Source organism: Stenella coeruleoalba, assembly GCF_951394435.1.
Source record: "Stenella coeruleoalba genome assembly, chromosome: 3".
Classification (NCBI taxonomy): domain Eukaryota; kingdom Metazoa; phylum Chordata; class Mammalia; order Artiodactyla; family Delphinidae; genus Stenella; species Stenella coeruleoalba.
The window spans coordinates 174,157,382-174,170,614 of record NC_137148.1 but is presented as its reverse complement, the minus strand read 5'-3'; the positions used below and the strand labels follow the sequence as shown (position 1 = coordinate 174,170,614).

The 13,233-nt window shown below is 44.5% G+C and overlaps 1 long non-coding RNA gene across 6 annotated transcripts in view; it reads right to left on the bottom strand.

Moving 5' to 3' along the window:
* LOC307183756 overlaps positions 1 to 7,549 on the bottom strand; it is a 30,801-nt gene extending 23,252 nt beyond the window's left edge. For all 6 annotated transcript variants that reach the window (XR_013827579.1, XR_013827580.1, XR_013827581.1 and 3 more), the window contains exon 1: positions 6,921 to 7,549. This is a non-coding gene — a long non-coding RNA (uncharacterized lncRNA). The remainder of the gene's footprint in view (positions 1 to 6,920) is intronic.
* Between the last annotated feature and the right edge of the window lie 5,684 nt (positions 7,550 to 13,233).

The window sequence follows — 13,233 nt, the reverse complement described above, 5'->3', positions numbered from 1 at the left end:
CAGACTGCTCTTCTTGAGGGATTATGGGCAAGAAAGAGTTTTAGAGGATATTGGAAGAGGCAACGTGCAAACAGCACACAGCTGGCCAGGAGGCTGTGGATCTCCTTACAAGACGGGCAATCCTATTGTTACGGAATCCAAGCTCGCTCTGCTCACCACACGACAGGTCAATGAATCGGACACGAGGTGTGATTCAAGGAAGACGGCTGACCGAGAAGATGGCAGACTAGAGTCTCCGAGAAACCCTCCTATCGGGGTCTCATTGCGGGTTTCTTTTATGAAATCAGAGAGGGAGAGGCAGTGAGGAAGTAAAGTAAAAGGGCCATCAGTCTTGCAAAACATCTCCTGGAATGGCAAGCCTCAGAGGGGATCTGTTAGTTTCTTGTAGCCATTCACAGGCGGCAGGGTCAGATTATCTCCCTGAGAGCTGAACAGCGGAGGCGCAGGGTTCCCTGAGGCAGGCCATTATGTATGATTATAATAACAAAAGCAACGAAAAGCAAGGGCTAAAGTCAAAAGAAACAGATCCAACATGGAGTTCTATTTAGCTCTTCCCTGTTACACTATTTTCTAGGGTAAGGTAAGCGACCTAAAGCTGAGTTAGAGGGCTGTGACTGGTGTGTGTTAGGTTCCCTTGAGAGGTATTTCTCCTAAGTGCAGGCTGACTTAGGCTTAGAATTGTGATGTGGGCCGTGCCGCTGGCGTGGCCTCCATTTTGTGGGCGCCGATATACGCATTGACCTTACCATTAGATGTAACAGAAAGTCAAAGATGGTAGTATTTCTTTTTTGTTGTAGAAGTTCGGTGTTTGGTGCTATTCAAGAGGACAAAAGTGCTCTTGTCTGTTTGTTTTTCGGTACGCGGGCCTCTCACTGTTGTGGCCTCTCCCGCCATTGCGGAGCACAGGTTCTGGACGCGCAGGCTCAGCGGCCATGGCTCAGGGGCCCAGCCGCTCCGCGGCATGTGGGATCTTCCCAGTCCGGGGCACGAACCCGTGTCCCCTGCATCGGCAGGCGGACTCTCAACCACTGCGCCACCAGGGAAGCCTTAGACTACCAATTTTAAGATGCAACATCTTTAATACTAACTCTCTGAAGAGAAAGAATATTGTCACCTTATACCAAAACGTACCCTGATATATAATAAAGGAAGAAAAATGTGTATCTTGGAATTGAGGAAATATGTAAATTCAAAAGGAGAAAAATCCATATGTATAAAGACATTTACAGAAGTTATTAATAATTTTTTTAAAAAACAGCATTTGCATCCAATAATAAGGAAATGATTAAATAAAGTATATATATTATATATAAATACAATGGAATGTAACATGGTTATCAAAAATTTATGATAAAAGTGAAAATCAAGGGAAAGTGTTTCTAAAATAATGTTACAAAACGCATAAAATTTTTAAATGTATAATAGTTTGATGAGCTGGCGGCGGCGCGGCTGGACCGGGTGGGGCGCGTGCGGCGGGGCCTCCGGGCGGCATGGAGGGGCCTGGGGCTGCTGCGCGGGGGAACGTCTCCCTGCACAACTTCAGCGCGAGGCTGTGGGAGCAGCTCGTCCACTTCCACGTCATGCGGCTGACGGACTCGCTTTTCCTGTGGTTGGGGGCCACGCCGCACCTGCGCAACCTCTCCGTGGCCATGTGCACCCGCTACGACCCCATCCCTGTGTCCACTGCCCTCCTTGGGGACATGTCCGACACGACGTCCACTGGCCTTGCCCAGCGCTTAGGTTGTCACGAGAGGGCAGCACACGCTCACGTTTAAACAGGAGAGTGGCAGCCGCCTCGATTTACAGATAAAGGAGAACCTGGAGCAAGGCTGCCTTCTAGCGCTTTCGGAGCTCGAAGGCTTTTACTGGTCGTCTGTATTTTACTAGTAATAATATCTAAATTACTTTGAGGATAGAAAGATAGGTACACAGGCAGACTTCTTAGAAGTAGCAAGCTTGACAAAACTTCTGGAATCTTCAGAAAAAAATAAAGGAAAAAAGAAGAAAGAAAAATAAACAACAAAAAACCAAAAGCAACAACAAAAAAGAATCTTCAACTCATTCTTTTAACCATGTTAATACCAGCGTCTTGAACACAGAAAACAAACCTCCTGTTTTCCACTTCCTTCTCTGTATTACTTGTCTTGACTACCTTCCTGTGAAGTCAAGGACAAAGAAACATTTCTGCCCATCTTTACAGAAATATCACTGCCAAAAATATTCAGGTAGGAATAATGAACACCACCAGTTGTCACTTACTGCGGCCAGACCCTCTGTGTACAGTCTGTCCCCCACCAGTCCCCCCACAAGAAGGCCGTCATGACTAGTCTTGTTTTGGGGCAGAGATGAGCCCAGCTGAAGGACGTGCCCAAGGCCAGGGAGGAACACAGGTTCCCTGCCTGCTAAAGGCCCGAGTCGGGGGCTCGGGGGGGATGCGACCTGTGTGCTTGGCTGTCCCCTGTCCTGTCTGTCCCCCTCCTGCTGTTTAACAGTGAGGATTACCCATCACCCCCTCAGCCTGCGGTCACTCATTGAGCGTGTGTTATAAACATTTATATATATATGATGCAAATTTTAAAACAAGCTAAACGACCCCATGTGTCACGTGACACAGGCCATCTCTCCTCCTGGTGCCCGTTCCTGAGGCATGTCTGGAGCAGTGACATCAGGTGGGGTCCATTGGGGGTGGGCACAGGGAGGAGCCAGAAGGAAGGTCTCCGGAAGGAAGACGCTTGGAGGAAGGGGTGGGCACCTGAGGGGAGGGAAGAGCTCAGCCGGAGAAGGGGGTGGGCAGCCAGGGAGCGGGTGAGGAGGTGTCAGGCAGTGAAGTGGCCCCTCTGCTCAGGCAAAGGAAACAAAAGCAAAAAGAAACAAATGGGACCTAATTTAACTTTTTAAAGATTTTGCACAGTAAAGGAAACCATGGACAAAATGAAAAGACAACCTACTGCATGACAGACCCTGTTTGCAAATGCTATGACCAATAAAGGGTTGACATCCAAAATATGTAACAGCTCATACAACTCAACATCAAAAACAAACAAAACCCCGATTGAAACAATGGCACAAGAACTGAATAGGCATTTTTCCAAAGAAGAAGTGCAGGTGGGCAACAGGCACATGAAAAGATGTTCAACATCGCTAGTCATCAGGAAATGCAAATCCAAACCACAATGAGGCATCACCTCACACGGGTCAGAACGGCCATCATCAAAAAGAACACAGGTAACACGTTGAGGAGGATATGGAGAAAAGAGAACCGTCGCGCACTGCTGGTGGGAATGTGAAATGGTGCAGCCGCTATGGAGACCAGTCTGGAGGTTTCTCAAAAAACTAAAAATAGAACTACCATATGATCCAGTAATTCCACTTTTGGGTATATATCCAAAAAAACTGAAAATACTAATTCAAAAAGATACATGCACCTCTGAGTTCGTAGCAGTATTACAATAGCCAAGACATGGAAGCAACCTAAAGGTCTACTGACAAAGAAGACGCGGTAGACGTATGCAGTGGAATATTACTCAGCCGTCAAAAAGAACGCAATTTTGCCATTTGCAACATGGATGGGCTTGGAGGGCATTATGCTAAGTGAAACAAGTCAGGGAAAGACAAATACTGTACAATATCACTTACGTTTGGAATCTAAAAAATACAACAAACTAGGGAAGATAACAAAAACGAAACAGACTCTGGTTACCAGTGGGGAGCGGGAAGCAGGGAGGGGCGACATGGGGGTAGGGAGTGAGAGGTACGAACTATTAGGTATGAAACAAACTACAAGGATGTACTGTACAACACGGGGACTACAGCCAGTATTTTATAATTTACCTTTAAACTGCTATATATTAACCTTCAAAAATTGTGAATCACTGTGTTGTACACCTGAAACATAATATTGTATATCAACTATATCTCAATAAAAAAGGAAGAAATACCCTGCAAAAAAAAAAAAAAATAGTTTGATGAACTTAGAAGCAATATATCCATATGGATAAAAGTTTGAAAGAACTCCAAACAAATGCAAATCATTATGTTGTTGAGATACTGGAATTATGTACATTTTTAAAATGTCCTTCATATATTTTAAAAACACTTTAATCACAAGTAAAGGTTTTACAAACATTCCCATCTTAAGTCATTCCCTTCCCTGTTTTTCCTTGGGTCCAGTTTTCTCCCCTCCTTGGCAGAGTGGGTCATTTAGATATTTAGCTGGGCAGCCAGGAAGAAGCCATGTTGTGATTTTTGGTAATGACATGTAATGTGTTCACACAACCACTTCCATTTTGTTTCATGAGTAAAGAGTATAATTACGTAGACACCGAGGGCCAGAGCCAATCAAGCAATCACTGGTCTGTACCCAAGAATCCTGCCCTCACTTTCCAGGAAGGGGAGGGGCTGGTGAGAATGCAGCACCCTGGTCACTGGTAACAAACCTCAGCATCTCTGCTGGTATTTCTCTTTCCTCACCTGGTGCTGCACCTTGGCCAGAATTCTAATCTCTGTCTAAAAATTAATTGGAATTTCCTGTTTAGAATAATAAGAGCCCTGAAGAATTTATGTCTTGTTACATTAGAGCATGGAATAAATCTATATGGGTACATCAATCAGTGAGTTTACATATGTGATCTGCCTATGAAAACTCAAACTATGAACATCCAAGACTTAAGCAGGCACGATATCTATATTTTAGGGCCAAGAGGCCCCTCTCATTTTCTCTACTTTTTCCATCTCTTGCTCCATAAGCCCACCCAAACTGGCTTTGACTCCAACCACTGCATGGAAATGTCTCTCGCCAGAATATTAATAACCTCCTGACTCTACATTTTAAAAAAACTATTTTTAAACATTTTATTTTGAAATGATTTCAAGTGTACAGAAGATGTGCAAAAATAACACAAAGCTCCAGTACACCCTTTACCCAGCTTCCCCAGTTAACGTTTAACTACACTTGCTTTCTCTCTCTCCCTCGTGTGTGTGTATATAGTCGTTTCCCCAGTGACCCTTCAGTATTTCCTAAGAACAATGCCATCCTGTAAGGTAACCACAGTGCAATTCTTAAATTTAGAAAATTTAATGGTGATACACAGTACTATTTATTATCTAGTAGGTACTTCTAATTCAAACTTTCCTAAGTCTCAATAATTTTTCAACTGAACCAAATTATTCTTATCAATAGATTTTTTAAAACGAACAAAACAGGTTAAAATTTGAACTTTTAAAAACATTTGCAGTGCTTTTAGACCATATTTACAATAATTATACTGACTTCCCAATTTAATTGACTTTTACACTCACCATCAGGACTTCTACCATGCAGTTTTACTTCAAAAGTCTTCATTTTGATTAACCTTTCAGTCATTTACAGTACACACGAGTGAATTTTTTCAGAGAGGGTTGAATCTTCAGAGCCCGTATGTAAGTGAGATTTCTGTGGCTTTCACCCATGACTTGACATACAATTATGACATACTATTATGACATATTATTGAGTCACAAACAGCCTCCCCCTTCAAAATATTACATATGCTGTCTTGTGTATGCTGTTACTCTGACACGCAGCAGAAGCCAGATTTTGTACTTTGTGGATAATCTTTTTTCTAAAAAACGATGACATTCTTCATCTTTGAAATTTAAAACGTTAGCTCTTCACATCTAGGTACTGAACAATTTTCGTCGATTTTGTGTTGACTGTGGTAGGGACTTCTCATCTGAAGATGAAACATTTTTCTTCGGCTCAAGAAAACTATTCTCTTCTCCAAATATTGCTTTTCTTCCATTGGTTCTCGAATTTTCTTTTAGACACTGGATCTTTAGTCTCTGGGTCTCTTATCTCTTTTTCTTAGGCTGCTACCTAAGATAGGTCTTAAGATAAATATGTTTATATTTTGAATTTGAATCTTCCAAACAGTTCATCTCCTGGTCAAAGCTGGAGCGCCCCATTAGCAGTCAATGAGAACAGCAGCTATCTTTCCCTCCCTTCGTGTGCAAGTCACAGCGGGTGGTAAAGTTTTTGAGGTTCTTTATTTTGTAAAACTGGGTGCTGGGCGGGGAGGTAGGGGTGCTAACCAAATTTCTTTGGAAAAGGAACTTTTGGTTGCTTTTTTTTTTTTCGCAGTACACGGGCCTCTCACTGTTGTGGTCTCTCCCGTTGCGGAGCACAGGCTCCGGACACGCAGGCTCAGCGGCCATGGCTCAAGGGCCCAGCCACTCCGCGGCATGTGGGATCCCCCCAGACTGAGGCACGAACATATGTGCCCTGCATCGGCAAGCGGACTCTTAACCACTGCGCCACCAGGGAAGCCCTTTTGGTTGCTTTTAACAGATGTGTCCACCAGCAGTCCACTCTCAGCCACATCTGCGTAGGTCAAACGGATGGGTTCGCGCAGGCGCACAGGGAGAAGATCACGCAGGTCGCGCGCGTAAGCTGCGGACTCTAGTCGTGCAGTACCCGGATGTCCCGCGTATAGTTTAGGCGCGCGCAGGCGCTGGAAGTGGCGAGAGGACGGGGCGCGGGGACGTGACCCAAGTCTGAAATCTCCAGAGCCCATCAGTTACTACCCAGCTGTAGCAGCTACACCTCAGTAATGTTTTTGTTTTTGTTTTTTGCGGTACGCGGGCCTCTCACTGTTGTGGCCTCTCCCGTTGCGGAGCACAGGCTCCGGACACAAAGGCTCAGCGGCCATGGCTCATGGACCCAGCCGCTCCGCGGCATGTGGGATCTTCCCGGACCGGGACACAAACCCATGTCCCCTGCATCGGCAGGCGGACTCTCAACCACTGTGCCACCAGGTAAGACCCCAGTAATGTTTTTTAATAGCAGTTCCCCTCTCTCCCAATCCAAGACCCTATCCAGGATCACACATTGCATTTTATTGTCATATCTCTTTAGTTACCTTTAATCTGGGAGAGTTCCTTACCTTTCTTGGTCATTTGTGGCATTGACATGGTTGAAGAACACAGGGCAGTTGTTTGTGACATATTGGGGGTTGTGTGATATTTTCTCATGATTAGGATCAGGTTATGGATTTCTGGCAGAAGAATTTCTTAAGTGATGTAGCATCCTTATCAGTGTATTGTATCGGGAGACATTTTGGTGTTGACTCATCATTCGGTTAAGGTGGTGACCTCCTGGTTTCTCCACTGTAAAAAAAAAGTATCTTTTTCACATTTGCAATTAATATGAACTATTAATAAGGAGACACTTTGAGACTGTAAACTACAGTGTACTTTTAGTTTTTGTGCCACCTAGACACTACACAGTTACTTTTTTTTTTTTTTTTTTTCCGGTACGCGGGCCTCTCACCGCTGCAGCCTCTCCCGTTGCGGAGCACGGGCTACGGACGCGCAGGCTCAGCAGCCATGGCTCACGGGCCCAGCCGCTCCGCGGCATGTGGGATCTTCCCGGGCCAGGGCACGAACCCGCGTCCCCTGCATCGGCAGGCGGACTCTCAACCACTGTGCCACCAGGGAAGCCCCACAGTTACTTTTATCACAAGTCCACGACCAACCTCTTTAGCTTCACCTCTGCTTTGCTCTCCTTTATAAATTTAGCTTTTAGCTTTTGATATCATTGTCCACCTAGATACCACAGCTGGAAACCTCAGGCATCTTTAACTTCTTCTCTCTTACACCCAAACAGCTAACAAATAAAATACTGATTTCTGTCTCAAACCTCTCCCAAATCAAGTGCCTCCTCTACTTCAATATTTCAACAGCCTCCTAATTGGCCTCTGTGCTTCCAGGGTTATCTCTGTTCTAGGCCATCCTCCGTGCTATGCCTAGAATTATTTCCCCTAAACCTAACACGATCAGGTCACTCACTGCTCTGCTTAAAATCTATCATCGAGGGCTTCCCTGGTGGCGCAGTGGTTGAGAACCTGCCTGCTAATACAGGGGACACGGGTTTGAGCCCTGGTCTGGGAGGATCCCACATGCCACAGAGGAACTAGGCCCGTGAGCCACAGCTGCTGAGCCTGCGCGTCTGGAGCCTGTGCTCCGCAACAAGAGAGGCCACGATAGTGAGCGGCCCACGCACCGCAATGAAGAGTGGCCCCCGCTTGCCACAACTAGAGAAAGCCCTTGCACAGAAACGAAAACCCAACACAGCAAAAACAAATAAATAAATAAACTCATACCCCCAACATCTTAAAAAAAAATCTATCATCTATGATTATCTATTTGTTGGCCACCCTCTTACACAGAAAATAAATGTTCAAGATTTATAGACTATCATCCAAGGCCCTATAACTTGGCCCCCAGTCTGCCTCTCCAGCCTCCTATTCTGGTACTCCCCAGTTTCCCCCTAAAGTCTAGCCCAAATGCACTCATCATTCCCCAGATACTTCAGGTTCATTAAGAATCTTATGACTTGGTCCCTGTTCTCTCAACTTGAGATGCCCTTCCTGGGTTTACTCCTATCACACTCTCACTCCTCCTTTCTAGACCTCTATCAGATATAATCTTGTATGTGAAGATTCTCCTGTCTCTTTCCTCATGAGAATTAGTCCCCCTCTGCCCAGACCTATAAGCTCCTCAGTTATCAAGACTGTTTCACATTCAGTCTTGTGCCCCAAGCACCTAGACAATTCATAGTCACTCTTTAATAAATGTCTGAGTGAGTCAGCAAAAGAAGAGTGAAGCAGACAGCAAGCCTAAACACTTATCGGAAGGAATGTGACACTGAATATAAAGCTTTGCATATAACTTGTGAAAGTTAGATATACTTGTGTCCCAGAAACAATAAGGTACTATAGCAAGCCTCAACTGCATGACAGTTTCCATTTCTACATGTACTGAGGTATGCTGAGAAAACTTCGAGCAGAGCCCAGATTGTATCCTAGTTGTAAAATAGAAATGCTGTCATTGCAACTGACTGCGTCATGTCTTGGGGGCCTGAGAAAGTTACAATTCCAAAATTGCTTAATACTCTGCGTTTAGTTATTAGAATAACCTCTGCCGTTCCTAAAACATTAATTAGAATAATGCATTTCAGTTGAGGGGGTCTTTTTTTTTTTTAACCTTCTGTGTTCACGAAAAAGGAAGGATGTTATCATTAACAAAGTTCTTATCAGAGATTTATTTCTACAAGCATTTTTCAGGTGACATTAACATGCCAGTGTGGAGTATTTTCTACATAGTAAACAGTGAAAATATAATACTGTTATTGGGGGAACATAGCAGTTTACTTTTAAAAGTACAGTATATAGGGAGGGTGGGAGGGAGGGAGACGCAAGAGGGAAGAGACATGGGAACATATGTATATGTATAACTGATTCACTTTGTTATAAAGCAGAAACTAACACACCATTGTAAAGCAATTGTACCCCAATAAAGATGTTTAAAAAAAAAAAAGTACAGTATAAATCTTTATGAGTTAAGGTAAAACTATGGTATAACATGTAAGTCCAAAGCCTCAGGGGCTTAAAAAAAAAGAAATTTCTTTCTTTCTCATGTAAGGTCCAAGAAAGGTATTCCTGATAGGTGGGCGACATTTCTCCAAGTGGGAATGCTGGTACCCAGGCTGTATGCATCACGTGGCTCTGCTGTTTTCAACATATGGCCTCCAAGGTCATGAGACAGTGGGAAAGAGTATGAGGATGGTGCTTAGAGAGTTTTAATGGGCCAGGCCTGGAATTCACCTGCATTACTTCTGTCTGCATTTCATTGGCCGGGATGCAGTCACATGGCCACACCTAACTGCAAGGGCAGCTGGGAAATGTGGGTGCCCAGGAGGAAGAGGAGAGGGGTTTGTTCAACAGCTAGCTAGTCTATGCCAAGAAGGTCTGGTCTTCTGTGTGTAGCTTAATCAATTCCTGAAGGCCTAGTCAGTGAAAAGCTACAGTCATAATTATGAACCCACACTGCAAGACTTAATTGTCAAAAGAAAAACCTTGGGCTTCCCTGGTGGCACAGTGGTTGAGAGTCCGCCTGCCGATGCAGGGGACACGGGTTCGTGCCCTGGTCTGGGAAGATCCCACATGCCGCGGAGCGGCTGGGCTGGTGAGCCATGGCCGCTGAGCCTGCGCGTGCAGAGCCTGTGCTCCGCAGTGGGAGAGGCCACAACAGTGAGAGGCCCACGTACCGCCAAAAAAAAATAAAAAAGAAAAACCTTATTGAATCATGCATGGCACTTACTAAAGCATGAAACCAAGAGATGAAAACAGAATGATTTTTTAAAGTTCATCCTGAATTGGATAAAAATTAAATTAAATAAAAACATACTTGTTTATTGAGACTTGCAGCTAACTCAAATTTTGCTGTCACTGTAACATAGAGAGCTGTCACTTTAACTCATGCCTCAAAAGCCTGCAGGGTTGATCTGTTCCTTGGGTACTAAGAAATGCTATGGCATAAATAAATGTTGCCACTTAATGCTTGACAAAGGCAGGCTGCCCAAAGAAAGTCACTCAGGTGGAGGCAAAAAATGTGATTGTGACTGAATGACTCAGCTTGTGTGGTGGTGAATCACAACCCCAAGGAAAGAAGGGCCTGTGTAGGAGCGGAGTTGTGTGATTAAGCTAAGAAGTAGCTGGCTAGCCCTGGAACAATCTGAAGGCTTTTTGGGTAAACGTAGAGCCAGCGTTCTGAGGAAAAAAAGAAGGGTCTAGAAAAGCAGGCCTTATATAGCGGTAGCCAAATGGAGTGAGAAAAGGTGGAACAGAACTGGGTCTTCTTTGCCTGTGTGTCGTGCGGAGCATAGCCATTGAATTTCTGAAGCTGCAACCACCTCTCTGTTTATGATGAATGAAGTCAGGAAATCTCATGGGCTGTACATTAATGAGAGGAAGCATTTGGAAAGTCATCTTATTTCCTCTTCTAGTGTCATCTCCAGATGCCTTTGTGTGAGGCAAGTTAATACGGCAGCCTTTCCGGGAAAAGGGAGCCATAATACCAGCGGCCATTACTGAGCAGACAGCATGGACCAGGGACTCTACTAGGTAATACCCCCTTTCTCCACTGCAGATGATGATTGTTTTTGAAGGGAACTTGCTAATTTTACTTATTTTTATATTTTTTTCTGATTGTGCTAAATGAATAAGGTACATTGAACCCCATTAAAAAATAGCAATTTTGAAGGGAAAGTCCCCTTCCTTCTCTGAAAGTGATGGGAGGTGATTTGAAAAGATTTGGATTAAGCAGTTTTTGCTATTCCCTGGACTTATGTTCTAAAGAATTCAGTAGTGACAAACACATTTTGAAGAAAGTTACTTCCCAGGCTCTATGTATTTATTGATTTTGTACTAGGCACTGAGTTTATAAGAGTAATTGCATGGTCCCTGCTTGCCTGGAGTCTTCATTTGGGGGAGGAAAAAAAGTGGTCCTTTTTTTGGAATCACTAGGGGAGTTTTTAAAAATGCTGATGCCTGTGTCTCATCTTTAGAGATTCTGATGTAATGAACTCAGGATGTGCAGCCAAGGCTGAGACCCCTTGCAGATGGACATGAGCGACGTGTCTGGAGCACAGGGCAGCAGGATTCATTGGCTGGGGGGTGATAGGACGTGACAGCTTTGAGCTAAGATGTGAAGGATGAATAGGAGTTTCCCAGGCACACAAATCAGGTAAGTTATTTTGAGAAATGTTACGTGTGAAGGTCCAAAGAGAAGAGAGAGCGTGACATTTTGAGGGTGTTGCTCTTAATGAGTATTGCTGGCAGGTAACTTGTGATGGGGAAGGGTTGAGGGAGATGAGTCAGAAGGCAAATCACAGAGACTTCCCTGGTGGTCCAGCGGCTAAGACTCCTGACTCCCAATGCAGGGGGCCCAGGTTCGATCCCTGGTCAGGGAACTAGATCCCACATGCCACAACGAAGTTAGGCTTTACTATCATTCAGAGCCACCAGAACATCATATCTTCACATTTAAAGTATACAGAGGTGTGTTAAATATATTACTTGTTTAAAATTCTTTTTCATTGCTGCTTTTCTGTGTCACTTGCTGTACAATGTTAGATGAGCAGAGTCACCACGGTAAAGTGGGAAGGATGCTGAACACGGCCCAAAGACAAACATTTCGTTCTGAACAGAGGCCCACGTAGCTGCCTCGCACCAGTTCTCTGTGCCTCAGTTGCCCTGTCCCTCAGGCTTGCTTTCAAGATCAGAATGAGATGAGGTATTGATACAAGAAAGGCTTCACAAACTGTGCTGTCCTACAGTTGCTGTCCCCACATCACCGCTCTCTCTCCTTCCATGCCTGCTTGGCATATTCACGGGAGACTGTATTCCTCTGTCTGCTTCCCGCTTCTTCTCCAGGACCTTCTCTCTGCTCGATTGCCCATTTTCCTTTCCTACCTGTCCTTCAAAGCCCAGCTCAAAGTCTAACATTTTCATGACGTCTCTGCCTTACGTGTGCCCACTCCTTTCTCTCTCTTTGGACTCCTTTTGTCCTCGTGGTTCATGTCATACTCGTTTGCTCAATGGTCCCTGTTTGTTTTTCCCTTCAAGTAGGTTACAAATTCCATGGGAAAAAAAGGTGTCTTTCTTTGGGGGGTGGGGTAGTCCACCATCTTAAAAAGGACATGGTAGGCATTCCATGCATAATGTTGATTTGCTTGGGAGTTTTTTAAAAAGAAAGGACAAAAATCAATGGTGTGCTGGTAGAAGTCCTGATCGTTTGCTGATTCCCTTGGTGTAAATACTTCCATCGTGGCTGATTTCAAGTTACCAATATGATGTCAATGAACTCACAAAATTCCTGAATATTTTAACAATGAGTTCTTATGGGCCAGTGTGAGCTGGCTCTGGTACCTCACTAGACAAAATGTTATAAATAAGAAGTCCTTTTTAGGTGCTTTCACTGCCAAGGGCCCGGGTTCAATTCCTGGTCGGGGAACTAAGATGCCACAAGCCGCATGGCATGGCCAAAAGAAGAAGTCTCCTTTAAAAAAGAAAATGTATTTTATACTTTCATCCTTCTGTCCCCAAGCACCCAGTACAATGCTAGAAAATAACAAATACTGAATAAACGTTTGTTACCTTTAAAAAAAAGTAGTCCTTTTTTTCTTTTTTCTTTTTTTCAGTACACGGGCCTCTCACTGCTGTGGCCTCTCCCATTGCGGAGCACAGGCTCCGGACACGCAGGCTCAGCGGCCATGGTTCACAGGCCCAGCCACTGCATGGCATGTGGAATCTTCCCGGACCGGGGCACGAACTCGTGTCCCCTGCATCGGCAGGCAGACTCTCAACCACTGCGCCACTAGGGAAGCCCAAAAGTAGTCCTTTTTAAATAAACATT